General features: G+C 31.9%; 1 protein-coding gene across 1 annotated transcript in view; it reads left to right on the forward strand.

Moving 5' to 3' along the window:
• Positions 1–12979: 12979 nt before the first annotated feature.
• The window catches only part of LOC127725232 (uncharacterized), a 41421-nt gene continuing 36903 nt past the window's right edge, over positions 12980–17497 (forward strand). Inside the window, exon 1 of the mRNA XM_052232090.1 lies at positions 12980–13115. The gene's annotated coding sequence lies outside the window, so the exon portion shown is untranslated. The remainder of the gene's footprint in view (positions 13116–17497) is intronic.

The raw sequence follows: 17497 nt of genomic DNA on the forward strand, positions 1-17497 counted from the left end.
GCTTGTTTAGATAGCACCTGTACGGCTCTCTTACTGTAGGAGTGCTTGTCTAGTATTAGTATTTGAGTATTTGTACCAGTAGATATATCTGCTATATATACAAATTGTATTGCCCATGGTTCTGAATCAACTGCTTTAACTACCCTTAACATTCAAGTAGACAAACTAGTTAATTTGATTATAATCAGGTTCCCCTAATAAGCAACTTTTTATGTTTAATGGATATTGATATCTTTTATCATGTTTATTGTGAAAGATTAATAAGAAAATAAAGACAAACAAATGCTTAGAATCTTAGTATACATGTATTAAAATATCTGTAAAAAATATACGATGGCATACATGTAAATGCCGAATTTACAGTGTTATCAGTCAGGGATATAACTCTATAGGGTTAATACAGAAAATAACTTGCATGTGTTATTACAGATACTTTCATGAGTTGTCTACTCTTTAATCCTTAAATTTTCTAAATCTGTAATAACATATGTTTGTTATTTGTAAAATAAATCATAAATATTTTGATTTTTAGTAGGCTCTAGGGAACTCTTGAAACTTTGCGCAGAAACTAAATGCATAGCCTTGATAACTAATTTTTGAATTAAATTAATACATTTTTCATTAACCATGGTAAATCAATGAGACGAGGCTTTTAATGGATAAACTTAGATGTAATAACAAGGCTTAGTTATTAAAGGCATTTAACTTATTATATAAGACACTTGGGAATTACTGGGAAGCTTGCGCAGAACCTCATTACTTGCTCTGATCATTATTTCTTACAATAAATTAAAATACATTGTAATTAAGCATGATGAATGTCTGAGCAAATGCTTAGGAGTGATGTAGAGGAGCTGTAATAACACCCGTTAGTTATTATAGGCATATTTTTTCTGTAATAACATAGGTGTACTATGCATGATTGGCAAGCTATGAACTGTTATATCTTTCTATAGTTAAGTATACATAAAGACAATAGTAATATCAATAGAACCTGTATACATTTTAACAAAACTAATGATGTATATTGTCCCTTTGAAACATGTAACATACATATGTTATCACAGTTCTTTGATTCTTTAGTCCACAATAACAAATGTATGTTATTTTTCTGTAATAACCCTATAGAGTTATATCCTTGACTGGTTATAGTGTAATAATTTGCTTGAATTTATTAAATAATAACTCAGATAATAAAGCTTTTATTTTATTTTATCTAAATTGAATTAAATAAAATATAGAAATATGATAAAATTATTAGCAATTATTTATATAATTAACAATTGTTTGAATAAGATGAGTTAATAACAATAATATTTTGTTTATTTGTACAAGTATAGTAATTATTTTTAACTGGTTGTTAATTGATTTCACAATTATCCTCTAAATAATCTTTTTGAGTTCATTTAATCTCCCTTTGATCTTCAATATCTAATTTTGCTTAAAATTCATTTTTCATTATACACCTTAAAGTATAGTGAACAATACAACTACAATACTGGTATATCAGTAATGTACCAGTATTGCTGTTTTTTTTTTAAAAGTTACAATACTGGTACAAAATTTTTATACCAGTATTGTGGACAATACTGGTATACCAGTATTGCAATCATCAACTACAGGAGATCCCAACACACAAATTTGACATGAAGCAAATGAATATCACCCCAGAAGGAACATCTAAATTACTAAAAAACTTAAACCCATCTAAAGCAATTGGTCCAGACAAAATATCACCTCATTTTCTAAAATAAGTATTTCATGAAATCTCACCTATAATATCTGACTTGTTTAATTCATCAGTAAATACAGGCACAGTACCAAACAACTAGAGAGGACATGATTATGTAAATGCTCTTTTGTTCCTACGTTGGAAAGTTCCGGGCGGAAAGAACTAACTAGCCGAAAAGTTCCGGAGGAACTTATTAACTAGTTACTTTGTTCTTCCTCTAGTTTAAAAGTTCCACCGGAACAAAGTGACTAGTTGAAAAGTTCCAACGGAACATATCAACTAGTTAGAAAGTTCTTTTTTGCCAAATTAGTCAAAACCGGAACTAACAAACTAGCCCAAAAGTTCCAACGGAACTTATCAACCAGGCAGAAAGTTCCATTTGGAGAATTGATGCAAAGTAAAAGCGCAACATATTATATTTGAAGCTTTCAAAGGGAAACCAAGATACTGATTACGAAAGTCAAAAGGAACTTATCAACTAGCCACAAAGTTCCTCTTTGGCAAATAAGTCAAAACCGGAACTAAAAAACTAGCCCAAAAGTTCCAACGGAACTTATCAACCAGTCACAAAGTTCCATTTGGAGAATTGATGCAAAGAACCACATGAGGAGGGGGGTATTCTTCCCTCTCTTGAGGGTACTATGAATACTAAATTTGCATGATAATGCAACTTATTCCGTTTTATGTGAGCTATGAAATACAACTTAAATTTTGCACATTTGTCCCCAAAGAAACCCCTTTCAGTGCGTTGGGTATTCTTGTAAATTAATGATTTGCTCTTATATATACTGATACTCATTCTTCCCCCTCTTTCTACAAAAAGGACGAAATATGGTATATTCGGAACAATGTAACTAGTTGTTCTGTTCCGCCAGAACTATTCAACTAGCTACATTTTTCCAGGACTTTTCAACTAGCTACTTTTTTCCGGAACTTTTCGACTGCACTCGGAATAAAACAACTAGTTGGAAAGTTCCATCGGAACGAAATAACTAGTTGAAAAGTTCCGCCGGAACAAAGTAACTGACGGAACATAGTGGCTGTTACAATTACACCAGTATTCAAAAAAGGAGCAAAATGTAAACCTGAAAATTATAGGCCCATCTCCCTAACCTGTATTCTTAGTAAATCATTAGAACACATAATTGTATCATCTATAATGAACAATGATGAAACATCTAGATAATTATGATTTACTATACCCACTGCAGCATGGGTTCAGATCAAAAGTTAGCTGTGAAACACAACTTCTAACATTCACACAACAAATACTTGATTATATGGCAAATGGTAAACAAACTGACGTAGTTGTTATGGACTTTTCACAAGTGTTCGATAAAGTGGACCACCAAAGACTTATTTTAAAACTAAAATGCATCGGAATAAACAATAAAACATCAGACTGGATAGAGGCATGGTTATCTCACAGATCTCAAAAAGTGGTAGTTGACAGTCACACATCAAATAGCTGTACTGTCAGGCGTTCCTCAAGGCTCTGTTCTCGGTCCATGACTTTTCTTAATTTACATAAATGACATGCCAGACAACCTCAAAAGTACCTCTTTGCAGATGACACCATTGTGTATTTAACAATATCATCACTTACTGACTGCCACACCCTTCAATCAGACTTACATAAATTGGAACAATGGGAGCAAGAATGGCTACATGTAATGTCATTTAACCCAGACAGATGTGAAATCATCCACATACATGTAACAAGAAAGCATAAACCAATCATCTTTAAATACACACTACATGATCATATATTCATTGATAATACCATCACTAACAATCTGACATGGAATTCACATATAAATAACATCACAAATAAAGCAAATGCATCGCTGAGATTTATTAAAAGTAATGTAAAATCCAACAGCATAAAAACAAAAGAACTTGCTTATAAAACATATGTCAGACCAAAAATAGAATACTGTAGTGTTGTCTGGGACCCCAGGCAGAAACAACAAATACATAAAATTGAAATGATCCAGAGAAGAGCTGCCAGGTATACACTAAATCAATACAGCTACCAAAGCAGTGTAACAGCCCTGCTTGAACATCTATGCTGGCCGACACTACAAATGTATAACAAAGAAGAAATCTCACATCAGTCACCATGCTTTACAAAATTCAACACCAATTAGTATCCATCTCAAATAAACAATACTTAATACCATAAAAAAAACATAAATTTGTACAGCCATTCTCTCCCACAAATTACCATTTATATTCATGTTTTCCCAGAACAATAAGGTTGTGGAATTCCTTACCATACCAATTAGCCTGAGCCCAGACTTAGAAGCATTTAAGTCTGGTGCAAAATCACATATATATTGCTAGATCAAAATCATGTTTTTATCTATATACAAAAAAAAACAATTAAAAGAAATGTTTTGAAATTATTGTAAATATGTTTAGATTTTAATTTTTTTGAAGTTAAGAAGTATTATGTAGATGTAGATGTTTCACCAGTGAAGTTTACTCTGACTACTATAATTTTTGGCAACATCAAAACTATTATGTCGTTATAACAGCATTCATTACAGGTTACAATTCATACTTTTATGCGTTTTGGCCTCAGAAACTATACTATTCAGTTGTGGAAGTTATTTTGAATGTTTTATAAGATGACTCATAAAACATGTAAAAGCATTAAAGATAATTCCACGGCAATCTGTGTTATAATGATGTATAAGCCAACACAATAACAAAATTGAAATATATTGCTTTAAATCTTTATGTACAGGTATTCAACTTGTCCGCATCTCATAATTCATTCAAATTGACTTTCACAACTGGAGGGTTTAAGGATTATATGTAACATAAAATATTGTCCCCCATGAAATATTGTCCGTCTGACAAAATTTCATATAAAATATTGTCCGTGGACACTATTTCATAATGAAATTCTGTCCATGACAATATTTCACTATGAAATACTGTCTATTATGATATTATTTCACAGCTTTGAAACACTGTCCATGAAAATATTTCTTAATCAAATTATTACAACATTAGAAATAGTACACAAGCATCATGAGCATGCACAATTTCAGATTTATAACTGACATTATTTTGTAAAGTATTAAGTATTTTGTATTTCAAACTAATATTTATTTTAACATAAGCTAATGTCAAATTTGCATTTATACATTATAAATGGTTAATTATAGATTAAAAAATTGTCTAACGTATGTTCCATTGTGCTGCATTTTACTGTATAAATATAAGTAATGTACTGACAAACACTTACTTATGTTGAAAATTTAATGTACTAATAGTATTCGTAAATACTAGATTGACGAATCTTTTTGCAAAGGCATTTTGAAGGTACAGGAGTAAAATGAAACTGGAATATTAATAAGGGTTTATTTTTTATTATCAGTCAAATAAAATATCATTATCCAACATGATATATGTTGATAACCTTCCCTTCATGAGACAAAATTTAGTGACAATATGCCTATGAAATATTGTTTCAATACACACAAATATAACCTCCCTTTGACAGGACAAAATTTCATAGTATGCATCTGTGAAATATTGTCCATATACAGACACAAAATTTTACAATGGAAATTTGTCCTTCTCTTGACACTTTTTCATAGATGAGGACAATATTTTATGATACATAGTCATGAAATATTGTCTTGGGGGACAATATTTCATAGGACAATATTTTGCTTTACATAAATACCCTTGTGTTGATTCAATGCTAAACATGTGCCAATTTTATAGAAAATCCACAGCCTTTTCCCTTGTACTCTAATATTTGACAATTCAGTGCTTGATAGATAGAGGATTATATTGCATGCAGTGCTAGCAATAATTTCCTTAAAACAAGTTTATAAATTAAGATATTGGTTAAAACAAATATGAATATGGACCAATTCAGGTACACCTTCCCGTGTGCACTTGACTTTGGTGACTCAGCACGAGGTTTTTAGGCAGTTAAGCTGCTTTATGCTACACACCAAATTTCTATGATAGAGGAAATAAAGTTATACATAGTAGTCTAAGTTGGCGGTAATTTTAACTTACACGAAACGTAAGCTAGTAAGTACTCTGATGTTATAAAGTAAGTTTTGTTTATCATGATCTTCTTTTCGTTTAAGAAGATTGTGATTAATCAATTAATTTCAATTAAATGTATGCACATTTAAATTCCTTTCTTTTATTAAATTATTCTGTTCATCACTGAACTTGCCAAATAAAGTTTTTGTTGTTTTATGAATGACAAAGATGAAAATCGACGTTGATGGGATGTTTTAAGAAATGTGGACAACTCGTCCCCGAGACAAGTAATAATAATATAATATATAATAATAATATAATAATAATTATAATAAATTCTTTATTTAAAGAGGGTAAACTCAGTTAGTTACAATAAACTAATTTTCTCTGAGTGAGGCCCTCACATACAAATTACAATACAATCAAAAACAGATGTTTACACATAGTTAATTTACAGTCAAGTAGTTCAATGTAATATTATTAACATGATAAGATATAAAGCTGTTCAAGATGTACATGTAGTCAAAAAATCAAATAAAAATAAAAAATATACAAATACATTGTAGAAAACATAATATTATCAGGACTGTGTTAAGTACTTCTTGATACTTTGTTTAAAAGTATAAGTGTTTTGAGCTTTACGCATTTTGTGTGGTAGTCCATTCCATAACACTGATCCAGAATAAACAAAAGATTTCTTAAATAGCTCAGCTTTTGGCTTAGGAACTATCAGATTACCTTGAGTGACACCTCTCAAGGAATAAGGATTATTATCTGATTTCAGTTTAAACTTTTGAACTAGGTACATTGGTGCTTCCATATGCATACATTTATATAGAAGTAAATATTTGTGGTATTTGATTCTATTGTCAACTGTCATCCACCCAAGTTCTTTAAATAAGGGGGCTGAGGGGGATAAAGGATCTGCATCTAGAATTAATCTTGCTGCCCTTTTTTGGAGTTTTAAAATTCTTGTTATCCCTTCATTTTTACATTCACCCCAAATAATACAGCAGTAGTCAATTAGGGGCAGAATATACCCATTGTAATATGTTTTCCTTGCATTTATATCTAAAAATTTCTTTATTTTAGAAAGAAGGTATATTCTGGATGATATATTAGCACAAACTTGGTCAATTTGATTTCTCCAGTTAAGTGTACGTGCTGTCAATTTTAACACCAAATAATTTTTCGCATGAAGAATTTTGTAATACTTTTGAATTTATTATCAAGTTTGGTTGATAAGTCTGAATTGATAGTTTCTGCTTTGTTCCAGTAACCAAACATTTTGTTTTATTTGCATTAATGAACATGTTATTCCTTTTACACCACTCTTCAACACTGTATAAATCTTCTTGAACATCATCATGTATATTTTCTATGTTTTTCCCTGATTTATGAAGAGTGGTGTCATCAGCATATAGGTCTGTTTCACAATTTTCAATGCATAAGGGAAGGTCGTTTATAAATAGCACAAACAATAGAGGACCAAGTATAGAACCTTTTTTACATGTTGTTGTTCAGAATAAACATTACAAATGTTTACCTTTTGTTTTCTGTTATTCAGGTATGACTTGAAAAAACTAACAGTAGCCTCACTAAATCCATAAATTTCAAGCTTTAAACAAAGAATGTCATGATCTACCAAATCAAAAGCTTTTTTAAAATCTAATAAAATTGCTAGGTTTAAATTACCATCATTCATTTCTTGCAACCATTTGTCAATGATATTAATAAGTGCAGTTTGACAAGAATGCTGCGGCCTTAAACCAGATTGTGTAGGGTGTAAAAGTTTAAGTTTAGATAAGTATTTGTACATATTATTCATGTTATTAGAAAAATGTCTTTCTATTAATTTTGATAAAGTTGGAAGAACAGATATAGGTCTGTAATTTGTTGCTAAAAGCTTGTCACCATCCTTGAAAACTGGTGTTACCTTAGCATTCTTCAGTAAAGAAGGATATATACCAGTATCTATCATTTGGTTAAATATGTATGTGAGAGGTGATGCAATAAAAGGGGCACTTAATCTTAGGATTTTTGGTCCTATATTATCCATACCAGATGCTTTGTTTATATCAAGTTTTGTTAACTCATTAAATAGCTCATTCATGATCACTGGTGGTATAGAGTCGAACCGAGTCCACTCGGACCACTTGTCAGATTTACTTAGGGTTTCATAAAATGTTAGACTAACATGCTTAGCAGAGCCATCAATCTTTCGTTTGTGCCTTGGGGTCTATTTAGGGGTATTTTGAGGGGCCTAAAGAAGGGAGGGGTTTACTATAGAACCCTATGGGATTTTATTTTTTTTTTCAATTTTCAAATGACTATTACTTGAAAACAGTAAGTGATAGACACACACGGTCTTCAGTAATAATAACAGGACAATAGAACAAATCAAATAAAATATAGGGTGAGTCCCTGGGAGGTCATCCTACCCCCTTCAATTTGAAAATGTGCTTTTATCTTGTAAACGGTCGCGATCCCCACCCCTAAACCATATATATACTTGTATGGGATAATAAAACAAATCAAATGAAAATTTGGGGGAATCCCCAGCGTCACCCCATCCCCTTCTGTTTGAGAACTTGTAAACAGTCGAGATCCCCACCCCTCCTGCATATATATTCTTGTATGGAACAGTAAAACAAATCAAATGAAAGATAGGGGAGTCCACAGGGGTCACCCCCACCCCCTTCTTTTTGAAAACTTGTAAACGGTCGAAATCCCCACTCCTAAAATTTGGTGTAGGCTACTTAAATTTCTGCTTTTCTTGTATAGGACTATATATGTGGCTACAAAATTAAAGCTGTGGGCTACCATGCCAAAATTTTAACTTCAATCCCTGGGGGAGTCCCTGGGGTCTACCCACCCCCCTTATTTTTGAAAACTTGTAAACGGTCGAGATCCCCACCCCTAAACCATATATATTCATTTATGGGACAATAAAACAAATCAAATGAAATATAGGGGGAGTCCACGGGGGTCACCCCCACCCCCCTTATTTTTGAAAACTTGTAAATGGTTGAGATCCCCACCCCAAAACCATATATATTCTTGTATGGGACAATAAACTAAATCAAATGAAATAAAGGAATAAAGGGTAAGTCCCCTGGGGATCACTCCCCCCCCCCTTTTTGAGAACTTGTAAACGGTGAGATACCCAACCCTAAACCATATTTATTCCTGTTCGTCATTTCAAGGAGATTTAAATGACATACAGGGTCAATCTCCTAGGGGTCACATATGCATATCACTTTACTAGACCTAACCAATTTGTACTAGACTTTGCCCAATGTCAGGCGACCATGGGAATGACGAATTATGGGAGCTCTGTTTGGAAGACTTCGTAACAGCATCCTGTTACAATTATTTCTTGTTTGTTATAAAATTTAATTGATGCAAAAATAAGTCTAGGTTAATTGAATTTTCTTTACTTATTTTTTGAATTATTTCTGGGCCTATAAAAATTTTCATTTATGGCTCATTTTAAAGAAAACATATAAATCTTTCAAGCAGTGTAAAGCCCAAGAATGTTTGACCAACTGTTTTATAATCACCTGTCATTTTACTCCAAACTTGGGATGGAGTGACATCATGGACTTGGTGAAGGTAAGAGTCATTTACATTTACTATGGGCAGGTCAATCAGACCTCACCTTTGATCCCTGTAGTAGTAAACTTTTCGCTGATTTGTGTCTCATAACTTTTGTACTGTAGAACCCAAATGCAGTGTTCCTGCCAGGGAAGCAAGTCCATTCATACTATTACAAACTTGTACTACGTCAACTTGTACCACTAAAAGTCAACTGGTACCAACGTGAACTACCAACTAGAACAACTGCAATCATTGCGAACTTGTACTACTGCAAACTCATCATTAAAAATATACATTGATATATGCATTGCTTTTGAAAACCTTGATAAGATATTAATTAATTTGCCTTAATAATTCATTAAATAAACATACATGTACAATATATGAATGTTTAATGTTTGTTCTTTCAAATCTTTAAAAAAAAAATGAAGCAACACTGCCATAGTTTTCATAATTACAAATGTACGTTTGCCTTGGTTTTTGGTTAACTGCCTATAGCGCTTACAGTGCTTTGATTTTGAATGTAAAGGTTGTTTAGGACTTTTTGTACACAATGAACGCTAGCACATCATGGACAAACAAGTGAGTAAACTATGTTTGAAATTTTATAACGAAGCTCTCTTTATTAAAGTCTGTGGATTTTCTACAAAAATCTTGGTTTTATTTGCCACAAAATCCCAATTTTTTATCAAATGCAATAAAACAATAAATAATATATAATGCTTTGCACGAAGTTTCCCTTTGGTAAATGTACAAAATGGACCATCTCTATTATTCATTAACTTTGGTGTTTTGATGCTATTGCAGTTTGAAAATTTCGTAATTCACATGGCTACAGAAGGGGTCATAAACCTTAAAATCCCTGAGGCTAAAACACATTCTGTTAATTACAAATCTGGGTTTGTTCGCCCAAAATCATGTTCGCTCCCATACTCGTTCGTCCCCTTTCATGTTTGCATCCCACACATTCGCACCCATGGTCCGTTCACATCCTTTTTAAAGGTTTTGTGTTGAATAAGTTTTTAATCATGCTTTAGTTAGTGTTTTGATATAAAATAAAGAAAATAAGTTTTTTTTTTATTTTTTGAAATAAAATGACATTCTAAAAACGTAAACGGGTTTTCTTTTGTGAATTATTTTGACGAAATGAATAATGAATATTGTCATGATGATCAACTGAAGACCAAGTGATTTATCTCTAAGACTTGTAAATGAAAGGTAGAAGATTCCAAACGCCTATCAAACTCGTCACAAGCTGTTCAAAATAATTTTCTTTAGTTTTGTTTTTTAACATGAAGAATCATTGTTTTTATTCCTTCCAAACTAACTACTTGTATTTTACTTAACACCAAATAAGCTTTTTAAATACCAATTAACAGTAATCTTATAGATCCCAATTAAAAAGTAATCATCTAATCACAAAAAAAATATTTCATTTAAAAAAATTAACGAATTTTTATTCATGAAAATATTAACATTTTGATATATACTTCTAAAAGACATCTAATAATTCAACCTGTATTTGAACAAAAATATGGTGTGAATGGACTTGGGGTGGGGCAAATGTTTGGGGTGCAAATGGGTAGGGTGCAAATGTGTTTTGGGAGCGAACGGACCAGATAAGGTTTATTACTTGATCATGCTTTTATTTAACAATCCCATCCATAGGTATAAACAACATTCAAGAAGAAAATACACACATTGTATATATACACAGTGACAGTCAATGTGCTTAAATGTTTGCTGAACATACTAGAGCACATATTGTCTATAGACATGATATATAGAGCATCGAATTGTTACATTTTGTTCAAAATATCATTGAGAAAAATGACAAAAATTAAAAAGAAAATAAATTGTACAACATGTACAATCTGTTAAAGCATTATCAACATATAATTTAATTTTGGATGTAACGCGTCTGCTGATTGGCTGACGTTGTTTTGTTTATCAGCTCATAGACATAATTTAGTCATGTGACTGTGACGTCATCAACATTTTTCATTGTTTACTCCGGTTTAAAATGGAATTTAGAATTAAACATGTTAAATTATAAGAAATAACTGTAATATTTTATCTGTCTATTCGAAATAACATAAAAAATGTGATGCACACTTTAAAATAACCCACTACGCGGGTTATTCAGTGTGCATCACATTTTTGATGTTATTTCTTCATAGACAGAAAAAATATTACAGTTATTCCTTTTAAAATAAATAATGAAAAAATATATACATAATCAAACAACTTTTCAATTTATGGATGTACAAGATTGCATGTTTTGTTTTGGATACATGCATATGGTTATCAGCTTTTTAAAACAGTCAATGGCATGCTTTTAATTATGTTAAAAAAATATTAGGGAACAAGAATTTAAATGATTGTACTTCCAATCCCATTCCATAGCATGATACATGTAGCTGTAGTCACTAACCATGCTAACTGTTGACAAAAGTCAATAGATAAAATTAATAACATTTGATATTTATTTGTTATTACTATTAGTCTGCCATGTCTGCTTTGATAAAAGTTCTAAAAATATGTATGTTATTAAATGTTATAATGATAAAATTGAGAACAGAAATGGGGAATGTGTCGAAGAGACAACAACCATACAAAAGAGCAGAAAACAGCCCACAATGAATAGATAATGAACTTATTTGGCAAATGTTTGGGTTATACGTTAAAAATCATGAACTTTCCCCTTTAAATATTAGTTTCATTAAAATAAATATAGATACTGTACATGTACATCATTGTATATGTTGTTCTGGTAAATATATATGATATAGATGATGGAGAGTTGTCTCATTGGCACTCATACCACATCTTCTTATTTATAATTTATATATATAATGATACAGATATTTGTTGCAGCAAATTTCTTTAAACATGACATAAAATTGGATATGCTACTATGTTATTTTACAATGTACATACAAACATATATGTAATATTGTATACTAGTTGTCAAACATTATGACTGAAACTCCACATGCTTTGGTCAATAAGATCTTTGCAATAGATAGGACATTTCATGAACCTATAAGGCTTATTTCTGATAATGGTTTCATTCATTAATTTCAAATTAAAAGGAAATATAGGGTCAGTTCATATTATTTTTTTAAAGGCTGAGGGACTCTATATGATTAAGGTCCAGCTCAAAATATATACATTTATATTAATAAAGATAAATATGACAACATATTCCAATTTTCAATGTCCTGCTAGTCCCAAAGTAGCTGTCAGTGGTAAGATGTATCTTTTATATTCTTCAATTAGATTGATTGATTGATGGTTGCTTATTAATGTTCAGTGGAAAATATTTCATGCATATTCAGGACGATAACAAATTTACAATTGATACAATAGATAGGCTTGGCAAGTTAGGCCTACTAGGATGAAGGGTGAGAAATTTTGCCTGACAACAGGCCACCTATGGATCCCTAGGATATTTGTTGCAAGAGATCTTTAATTTATAGAGAACGTCACATGGCTTTGTCCCCGCACAAGGCATCAGGTTTAATGTCCCCATACTGACTTGATGTTTTAACTGGACATACATGTATTTTACTGAAGGCAGTATATGATTTAAACCTAATGAACTGTTTTTTTACTTTTAGGCCATCATAAGGGCTTGTGGTTATATTAAAGATTACAGTGTAACAAATGATACATTAGCAGACTGGATATTGTATTGTTTAACAGCAGACGGTCAACTGTTCAGGGTCAACAGACAACAAATTTGTAGTCAGCAGCAAATGTAAGTCATTTGACATCAATGAAACAATTTATATGTCAGATTTTTAACTCTGCAAACAGGGTGATATATACCCACAAGAAATTTGTTTGGTGTAGGTTTCATGGTTTGCCATAAAACCAACATTGCATGATTTTTTTTTTATCTGAATTATATAAAAAAATTGTCAAGCTTACTTCAGAGAGTAAATTTGTATGATTAATGACTAATGAGGATAACTATGTTAAAAACTTATATTAAATCTGATAATTGAACTAGTAGAAAATAGGGATTCAGTACTAAATCAAACCCACATGCATCTGAAATACATTCTGTATGAGAATGATGGAGTTGTCTCTCTTTATCCAAATCTAGCTGGATATCCTCAATATAAAAAAAAATACAATAATGTTGACCTTTCTATTTTAAGTTTAAGATAAGTTTATTTTTAGCTCACATGGCCCACAGGGCCAAGTGAGCTTTTCTCACCACTTGGCGTCCGTCATCGTCTGTTTACTTTTACAAAAATCTTCTCCTCTAAAACTACTGGGCCAAATTTAACCAAACTTGGCCACAATCATCATTGGGGTATCTAGTTTAAAAAATGTTTTCGATGACCATGCCTGCCAACCAAGATGGCCAACATAGCTATAAATAGAAATACAAGTTTTGTCTATAATTTTGAAAACCATAATAAATAGAAAAATCCTGACAAGTGCAAAAATGTTCAGAATGTTGAGCTCTACCAATTGTCTATATATGTTAAAACAGTTGGACGACTTCTTCTAGGAGTTATTGCCCTTAAATGACAAATTTTACCATTTTTTTCATTTTTGCATACTATCTTGAAAATTATGATTAAATAAATCAACACTTTAAATCACAAAAATGATCAGCATGTCAAGATCTATTAACAAGTCAAAGTTTGCTGATATAGTATTAAGTAGACTGTCACTCTTTATAGGCCTGATTGCCCTTAAATGATTTTTTTACCCTCTTTTGTGTTTTGAGCAAAAACTAAAGAAGATAGAGAGATTAAACAGAATAAATGATCAGCAATACAAGATCAACAAAACAGGTATTTTTGTCATGAATTCTATTCTCATCAACAGTGTTGGAGAGTGTCCTTTGTTGAATATGCACTTGACCAATGTGAGCGACACAGGCTTTTTAGAGCCTCTAGTTTATACAATCATCATAATTATTACTATAATGAAGTATTATTGTCTTATTATTTTATTGTTTAGTTTGTTTATTATGTTATAAATCTGCCCTTCAGAGGGCACCTTGACTGGTAAATAAGATTATCTGTTTATTATGTTATAAATCTGCCCTTCAGAGGTCACCTTGATTGGTAAATAAGATTATCTGTTTATTATGTTATAAATCTGCCCTTCAGAGGGCACCTTGATTGGTAAATAAGATTATCTGTATCTGCATCTATGCTGAGGTTTTTATAGAAAATTGAATGATGATACATTGATAGTTGTAAAATTTCATTTTATTTGTTTGCTTTGTTTTAATTTGGTGAAATACTCACAAAGAAAGAATAGCAATGCTTTTTTTTCCATTTGGTTGCTGTGGTAACTATTTCACTACTACAACCCTAACATTACAACTCCTACACATTCCTTATTCCTAAATGATCTTAATTTGCCTTTTTCCCTTATAATTTTCTCAATGATTCTGAATGGCTTATAAAATAAAATTGTACAGGTATTACTGTATTGTTGAAAATGTTCTCTAGAAAAACAGGTAAATGAATATGGATTACGCCAGTGACAACAGTTTGCATGGCATCAAATCACTCTGCTACAAAATTTATGGGAGCATATTATATTACCCCTGTATGTCCATCTGTCCAACATAGGGTCAGGCTAACTCCAGTTTTCAAGCAAACACTTTTATACTATGTACTACATACTAAACATGCTAAAGGTGTGCAAATTGTCATGATTTTGATTTTCTTTAAATTTTCAACAAATGTCAGGTTGTTGAACTTTATCATTTTATTGTAATATAAGTCATGCAGTGCACATGGTTTGTCCAGCTACATGTAACTCCATCAACAGTTCTCAAGCTAGAACTTGTATATCATGTAGAACGATAGTACATATACATGTCCAGCTACATGTAACTCCATCAACAGTTCTCAAGCTAGAACTTGTATATCATGTAGGACGATAGTACATATACATGTCCAGCTACATGTAACTCCAACAGTTCTCAAGCTAGAACTTGTATATCATGTAGGACGATAGTACATATACATGTCCAGCTACATGTAACTCCATCAACAGTTCTCAAGCTAGAACTTGTATATCATGTAGGACGATAGTACATATACATGATATACTAAAGGTGTGCATATTTTAGGATTTTGATTGTCGCAGAAAGCTCGACATAGGGATAGTGATCCTCCGGCGGCGGCTACGGCGGCGGCGGCGGCGGCGTTAGCTAACTTCTTAAAAGCTTTATATTTTAGAAGGTGGAAGGTCTGGATGCTTCATACTTTGTATATGGATGCCTCATGTTACGAAGTTTCCGTCAGTCACATGTCCAATGTCCTTGACCTCATTTTCATGGTTCAGTGACTACTTGAAAAAAAAGTTAAGATTTTTTGTAATGTTAAATTCTCTCTTATTATAAGTAATAGGATAACTATATTTGGTATGTGCGTACCTTGCAAGGTCCTCATGGCCGTCAGACAGTTTTCACTTGACCTCGACCTCATTTCATGGATCAGTGAACAAGGTTAAGTTTTGGTGGTCAAGTCCATATCTCAGATACTATAAGCAATAGGTCTAGTATATTCGGTGTATGGAAGGACTGAAGGTGTACATGTCCAACTGGCAGGTGTCATCTGACCTTGACCTCATTTTCATGGTTCAGTGGTTATAGTTAAGTTTTTGTGTTTTAGTCTGTTTTTCTTATACTGTATGCAATATGTCTACTATATTTGGTGTATGGAATGATTGTAAGGTGTACATGTCTAGCTGGCAGGTGTCATCTGACCTTGACCTCATTTTCATGGTTCAGTGGTCAAAGTTAAGTTTTTGAGTTTTGGTCTTTTTTTCTAATACTATATGCAATAGTTCAACTATATTTGGTGTATGGAAATATTTTATGATCTATTTGTCAGTCACACAGGTTTTTTTATACGACCGCAAAAAAATTTTGTGGTCGTATATTGGTATGACGTTGGCGTCGTCGTCGTCCGGCGTCGTCGTCGTCGTCCGGCGTCGTCGTCCGAATACATACTGGTTTTCGCACTCTAACTTTAGTTTAAGTGAATGGATCTTTTTGAAATTTGACCATAAGGTTAAATACCACAAAAGGAAGGTTGGGATTGATTTTGGGGGTTATGGTACCAACAGTTAAGGAATTAGGGGCCAAAAAGGGGCCAAAAATAAGCATTTTCTAGTTTCCAGACAATAACTGTGGAACGGTGTATGGATCTCTCTGAAATTATACTATAAGTTTCCATTCCACAAAGGGATGGTTAGGATTTGCTTTGGGGGGTTATGGCTCAAACCGTTTAGGAATTAGGGGCAAAAAAGGGGGAAAAACAAGGTTGTCCTGGTTAATGGACAAATACTTTTGTACAAAACATAATTTAAAGCAGTGTAAGGGAGATAAATCAAATACATCATTGAGATTATCTCCCTTACACTGCTTTTAAATTATGTATAAAGTAATGGTTAATGAACAATAAAGATAATTTAAAACAGTGTAAGGGAGGTAATCAAAATACAACGTTTTGGTTACTTCCCTTACACTGCTTTTAAATTATGTTTAAAGAAATGCATATCTATAAAGGAAGACCAGTAAAAATATCTGCAAATGTTGCATCTTTTTTTTTTACAAAAAAATCCATATGAAAGATTTGACAGTATATTTTTAATTCTATTATAAAATAGATTAAGTTAGCACTATGGTAAATTTAAATGGGTAATTATGGTTGCCAACTCCATTGGAAATTTGAATTGAGATTATGACCATATCTTGAGGGAAAGAATTTTTTTGGGGAAAAAAGGGGGGGGATAAAAAGAAATTGTGGGGGGTCAATTTTTTCTCATTTCAGATTTCAGAAATTAAAAAGAATTATTCTTCAAATATTATTTTTTTTTCAAATTTCAAATATTGAAAAATTTCAAGAAGTAATCTTTAATTGCACAGTATGGCGCATTAGATTTGTAAAATCTTTGATCACATTTATTTATTTGTTATGCCGAATCTAACAGTGTATTTAAATTTTTAATTTTGGGTCCAGTTTTCAAATTGGTCTACATTAAGGTCCAAAGGGTCCAAAATTAAACTTTGTTTGATTTTAGCAAAAATTGAATATATGAGGTTCTTTGATATGCTGAATCTAAACATGTATTTAGATTTTTGATTTTTTGGCC

Source organism: Mytilus californianus, unplaced genomic scaffold, assembly GCF_021869535.1.
Source record: "Mytilus californianus isolate M0D057914Y unplaced genomic scaffold, xbMytCali1.0.p SCAF_15, whole genome shotgun sequence".
Classification (NCBI taxonomy): domain Eukaryota; kingdom Metazoa; phylum Mollusca; class Bivalvia; order Mytilida; family Mytilidae; genus Mytilus; species Mytilus californianus.